Consider the following 6,765-nt stretch of genomic DNA (forward strand, 5'->3'; position numbering starts at 1 on the left):
TGATCTGCCTGCCTCGGCCTCCCAAGGTGCTGGGATTACAAATGTGAGCCACTGCATCTGACCTGGGTTTTATTTTTTATTAAATGATCCAAAACCCGCTGCCTGAAGCTTTTAAAACCTAGTGGCAAATAAGGTCTTTTAACTTTAGATTTGCCCTGGGACCATGCAACAATTCTAAATCAGTTTGGGAGAGCATGTGCCCTGATCCAGGGTCATCAACGTTTTAAGATTTTTTTCAATCTGTTTTCTACCAATGAAGGAAGTACAAGATAAAAACAAAACCCAACTTCAGAAATGTCGAAAATCCTTCCAAAGGTTACAGACCAGCCAGGCCGCCCCTGTCCCCTTTGTGGGCTGAACCAGGCTCAGTTTGCAGAGCCTTGGCACTCTGTGCTGTGCTCTCAGCAGCTAGAGGCGGCAGCACTGAGGGCAGACATGCCACTTTTTTCTGATCCCCAGGGTTCATGGCTTCTTCAGCCAGGAGGGTCTATAGGACCACATATCTCCAAGTCTCACTCCTCATCCCCTGGGGCAGATTTTTCCTTTTTGAGGTGACTGGCCTTGGAGCTCAGAGCTGGGGAAGGTGCTCCCTAGGCAGGGTTGAGCCCTAATCCCAGTAGGCAGGGGGCTTGTAGAAGCCAGAGCACACACACAGCCACCCACAGATGCACTTCGTGATGGAGGATACCCAGAAGAGACTTTTTATTTCATTAAATTAAGTAATTAATTTATTATTATTATTATTTGAGACAGAGTCTCACTCTGTCACCCAGGCTAGAGTGCAGTGGCGTGATCTTGGCTCACTGCAACCTCTGCCTCCCAGGTTCCAGCAATTCTCCTGCCTCAGCCTCCCGAGTAACTGGGACTACAGGTGTGCATCACCACACCCAGCTAATTTTTTGTATTTTTAGTAGAGACAGGGGTTTCACCATGTTGGTTAGGCTGGTCTCAAACTCCCAACCTCTTAATCTGCCCACCTTGGCCTCCCAAAGTGTTGGAATAACAGGCGTGAGCCACCGCGCCCAGCCTATTAGTTATTTTTTTTTGGAAAGGGAGTCTTGCTCTGTTGCCCGGGCTGGAGTGCAGTGGTACGATCTCAGCTCACTGCAACCTCCGCCTCTCGAGTTCAAGTGATTCTCCTTCCTCAGCCTCCCGAGTAGCTGGGATTCCAGGCACGTGCCACCATGCCTGACTAATTTTTATATTTTTAGTAGAGATAGGATTTTGCCATGTTGGCCAGGCCGGTCTTAAACTCCTGACTTCAGGTGATCTTCCTGCCTCGGCCTCCCAAAGTGCTGGGATCATAGGCATGAGCCACTGCGCCCGGCCCTAGGAAAGACTTTTTAAGAAGCTTGACTGGGTGGTAGCATTTGGTGCTGTCCTACAGGATTAACTAGTGTTGTATGCATCTTCCTCATAGCCCTGCCAGGTCAGAATGATCAGCCCAGCTCATCGGCTACAGGACTTGCCCCATAGTACACAGTTGGGAGGTGGCAAAGCCAGGATTTGTTGGGGGGTGGCAAAGCCAGGATTTGAACCCAGACCCATCCCCACAGCGCCCTCGGGCAGCTGCATGTGTGGCAGGCGAGCTGCCTGCTGCGCTGGCCAGCTCTGGGGAGGAAGGGTAGGAAGTGTTTGTGTGTGCCAGTGGCTGAGAAGGGGCCACCCTGGGAAAGGAAATCTACATGCCCACAGGCGATTCTTTTTCTGGTTGTCTTTATCTTCATTACACGACATTCATGTGAATTACCCATGGAGAGTGCGTGATGTGAAGAATGACTTCTGTCCTTCTCTTCCTTTAAGGTCCAGCTCCAGCCTCCCTGGAATGCCTCCCTGGCAGCAACAGCACTCGTGACCACTCCCTTTGCCCAACGTCTCTGCCTCTTAAGACTGAGGCTCTTACATGACCCTGTGTCTGTGTGGCTTGTCATCTTGTGACTCTTCTCTTTATGTCATCTGACCACTCCTGTCATCTGTTGATAAGCCTCTCCACAGTGGCCCCAAGATGGCAGGGACTCCATTGTTGGTCTCTTTGTAGTACACATAGCAGATGCTCAAAAATTGCTGTGTATGATAATCAGATCACCTGGAGTGTCATCTGTGAACTATTTGCCATGGTGGGAGGTAGCGATGGCTGGCTATTGTCCAGAGCCTCATCTTTTTGGCTTTGGTGGCATGGCATGATTTCAGAAGCACAGCCAATACGAACTCCTTGCTTATGTTAAATGAGCTCATTCATATTCCCTAAGCGTGCACATGCTGGACGGGTTGAGGGTGGGGTGGCCCAAAAGTCCAGGGGTGCTGAGGGAAAGCTGCCTTCATCTCCCGAGTGTCCTTCACATCACACGGTAAGCCCAGTGACGAGGAGACGGCTGAGAGGAAGCCAGGCCCGGGAATGTCGTCATCAGTAACTGGGGTTGGCATTTGAAGGGTCCTGTGATCGCTGGGAAAGTCCTGTCCATATCATATCACTGTGTTGTTCTGTGAGAGGTGACCTGGTTTTCAGAAATGCCCACTCTCTGCTGAGTGCTTGCACCAGGAGCGGGTGGAGAGGTACCTGCCTCTTTCTTCTTGTCTGTGGCCAGCTCCAAACTGTAAGTATGGGATTCAAATTGGGAGCAACAAGAAAGCCCCTTGCCACGCCCATCAGAGATTCCCCACTCTCTGCCAAGGCAGCCTGGAGTGGACGCACTCTACACAGCTCCCAAGGCCTGCCTGGATCTGGGTCTAGTTCTACCAGCAAGCAGTTGTGTAACTCCGGCTGCCATATGAAACCTCTCTGACCTTAGGCTTTCCATCTGTCTATAAAGTTGGAATAATAGTTGCCCTGCTGACTTCACAGGGCTTTGAGAATTGTAAATGTTAGTATTTCAGGAGCTAGAAATGATCTACCCCATCTCACTATCCATGAGGCCCAGGGCAGTTACGTAACACATCCTAAGTCACATCACTCCGGCCGTGTGGCTCTCCTGTTCTGGTTTATATTCATTATTGCACGTGTCATGTTTTGTTGAATTGTTTACTAGTCCATCATTCATGCAGAGGTGTGAGCTCCTAGAGAGCAGGGATCCAGTCTCACACTCCTCTGTAGCCCTAGCACCTGGTACATACAGAAGGTGCTCCATAAATGTGTGTTGAATTAAACTGATCTTGCCTCCTAGTTCAAATGCTCTTTTCTTTACGCCATGCTGTCTGTGATCCTAGAAACCCATATTTCCAATTCAGCTGCCCACAAAGTAGGAAACTTGCAGATGGTTTTGAGAAAAACATAAATGAGATGCCAGCCACTTAGGATATCTATTAGGGTCCTGTGGTTTTGAGGACAGACCCTTTTCAGCAGATAAATATACAACTAAGACGAAATTGGAATAGCAATACCTGGAAGAAGAGTAGCAATAAATTGGAATAACAATAACAACATTAATTAAGAGCTTGTTATGGACTAGGTGTTGTGCAAAGCATTGTGCTAGCTTCTCTACTAATGCCCAAATTTCAGAGGCTGGCCCTTCACATCTGCGGGTTCTGCATCCATGGGTTCAACCAACCATGGATTGAAACTATTTGAAAAACAAACAATAAAAGAATACAATATAGCAATTATTTGCAGTGGCTCGCGCCTGTAATCCTAGCACTTTGGGAGGCCAAGACAGCTGGATCACTTGAGGTCAGGAGTTTGAGACCAGCCTGGACAACATGGCGAAACCCTGTCTCTACTAAAAATACGAAAATTAGCTGGGCATGGTGGCACATGCCTGTAACCCCAGTTCCTTGGGAGGCTGAGGCAGGAGAGTTGCTTGAACCCGGGAGGTGGAGGCTGCAGTGAACCAAGATCGCGCCACTGCACGCCACAGAGTGAGACTCTGTCTAAAAAACAAAAACAAAACCCACAATTATTTGCATAGCATTTACATTGTATTAGGTATTATAAGTAATTCAGAGATTACTTAAAGTGTATGAGAGGACATGCATAGGTCATATGCCATTTTATATAAGAGAACTGAGAATCCGTGAATTTTGGTATCTATGGGGGGTCCTGGAGCCAATCCCTCATGGATACAGAGGGATAACTGTATTTCTTGCTCATACCACAGACTAATGTGGGTCAATGATAGGAACCACTTGGCTCCAACTAGGAGCCATTCACACAAGATGTGCATTAAGGGGTGTGATAGATATGACTGCCCTGCACTAATATTTGTCACTTTTCTTTGTCTCCAGGCAGGTGGAAGGACTGTATTTCCTGGCCTCTTGAAGTTAAGTGTCCATGTGACTTGCTTTTACCAAGGAAAAGTGACACATGCCATTTTTAGGTGGAAGCATTTAAGAACCAATGTCTGCTTCATATTTTCCCTCCCCATTGTAGTGATTGATTTGGAGGTTCCATAATACGGAAGCATCCTGGGATGCTAAGCCAATATGTGGGGAACAGGTTTCCTGGAGAGTTGCTTGGATTGGTTTTTTGGTTTGTTTTGAGGTGGAATCTCGCTTTGTTACCCAGGCTGGAGTGAAGTAGTGCGAGCTCAGCTCACTGCAACCTCTGCCTCCTGGTTCAAGCGATTCTCCTGCCTCAGCTTCTTCCCAAGTAGGTGGGATTACAGGCAGCTGCCACCATGTCCGGCTAATTTTTGTATTTTTAGTAGCAACGGGATGTCACCATGTTGGTCAGGCTGGTTTTGAACTCTTGACCTCCAGTGATCTGCCCAACTTGACCTCTCAGAGTGCTGGGATTACAGGCATGAGCCACCGCTCCTGACTGACTTGGACTGTTTAAGTGAGAAATAAAGGCTCTGAGATTTTGAGTTTGTTGCTGTGGTATATCTTAACCTATGTTAGACAAGGGCCAGATCTAGAGGTGGCACACAAAACTTCTGCCTACATTTATTGGCCAGACTGGTTATGGAAGGCTGAGAAATAGAGGCTAGCTGTATGCTGTGTGGAGTGAAATTCTTGATTTTGTGAGTGTATGTCTTTCATCAATTTTGAAAAAGTCTCCACCTTTATCTCTTTAAACATTTTTTTCTGCTATACTTGTCTGTTTCTTCTCTCCTTCCAAGATTCCAATTAGGGCTGTTATATATGTGTGTGTATGCATATGTGTGTGTGTGTGTGTGTGTGTGTGTATATATATATATATTTTTTTTTTTTTTTCCTTCTTTTTTTTTTTTTAGAGACAGGATATCACTCTGTCACCCAGGCTGGAGTACAGTTGTGTAATCATAGCTCACTGCAACCTTGACCTCCCAGGCTCAAGTGATTTTCCTGCCTCAGCCTCCGAAGTATCTGGGACTAGAGGCATGTACCACCATGCCCTGCTCATTTTTAATTTACTGTAGAACACACTCTCCTTACATTGTCCAGGCTGGTCTTGAACTCCTGGGCTCAAGCAATTTTTCTGCCTCGGCCTCCCAAAGTTCTGGGATTATAGGTGAGAGCCACCATGCCTAGCCAGTTTGAATATTTTCTACTGACAAATCTTTGAGTTAAGTGGTACTTTCTTCTGCTGTGTCTAGTTTGCTGTAGATTTTTCAATAGATAAAAATTTTTCAAAGTACATTTTAGATAATGTACTTTTCAATTCTTCAATTTCCTCTTGGTTCTTTTACAGTTTCCATTTCTCTGCTCAAATTATCTATCCTTTTATTAACCAAATATATTTTTTCTTTTTCTTTAACATATTCATAATAGTTATTTTATTTTATTTTATTTTATTTTTAATGCTCCTGCAGAGATATAATGGTTATTTTAAAGTCTTTGCCTGCTGATATCTGTGGGTCTGTTTCTACTGATTATTTCTTCTACTGCTTATATTGATTATTTATTTTCCTGCTTCTTCCTATGTCTTATAATACTTATTTTTTGAGGTATAGTTATATACATGGAAATGCATAGATCTTATGTACACTTTAATGAGTTTTGACAATTGCATACACTCATAAAGTCCACATTCTTATCAATTTTCAGAACATTTCCATCATTCCAGAAAGATTGCTCATGTTCCTTCCAAGTCAGTCCCCACTCCTTAAGGCAACCACTGTTACAATATCTTTCACTATAGATTAGTTTTGACTGGACTCTCACAATACGTGCTCTTGAGTGTTTCTTTGTTCAGTCAGTATAATATTTTTGACATTCATGCATATTATTGCATATATTAGTAGTGCATTCTACTTTTTTAGTTGTATTCCACTGTATGGATATATTATTTCTTTAATCTTTTCTCCTTTGATGTCACTTGGGTTGTTTCCAATTTTTAGCTATCATGAATGATATGGTTTGGCTCTATGTCCCCACCTGAATTTCATCTTGTAGCTCCCATAATTCCCACATGTTGTGGGAGGGACCCAGTGGGAGATGCCTGAATCATGGGGGTGGGTCTTTCCTGTGCTGTTCTCATGATGGTGAATGGGTCTCACAAGATCCAGTGGTTTTAAAAATGGGAGTTTCCCTGCACAAGCTCTCTCTTTGCCTGCTGCCATCCATGTAAGACATGACTTGCTCCTCCTTGCCGGCTGCCTTGATTGTGAGGCCTCCCGAGCCACGTGGAACTGTGAGTCCAATAAACCTCTTTCTTTTGCAAATTGCCCAGTCTCAGGTATGTGTATTTATCAGCAGTGTGAAAATGGACTAATTCAGTAAATTGGTACTGGTAGAGTGGGGTGTTACTGAAAAGATACCCAAAAATGTGGAAGTGACTTTGGAACTGGGTAACAGGCAGAGATTGGAACAGTTTGGAGGCTCAGAAGAAGAGAGGAAAATGTGGAAAAG

This window comes from Macaca fascicularis, chromosome 3, assembly GCF_037993035.2.
Source record: "Macaca fascicularis isolate 582-1 chromosome 3, T2T-MFA8v1.1".
Lineage (NCBI taxonomy): Eukaryota > Metazoa > Chordata > Mammalia > Primates > Cercopithecidae > Macaca > Macaca fascicularis.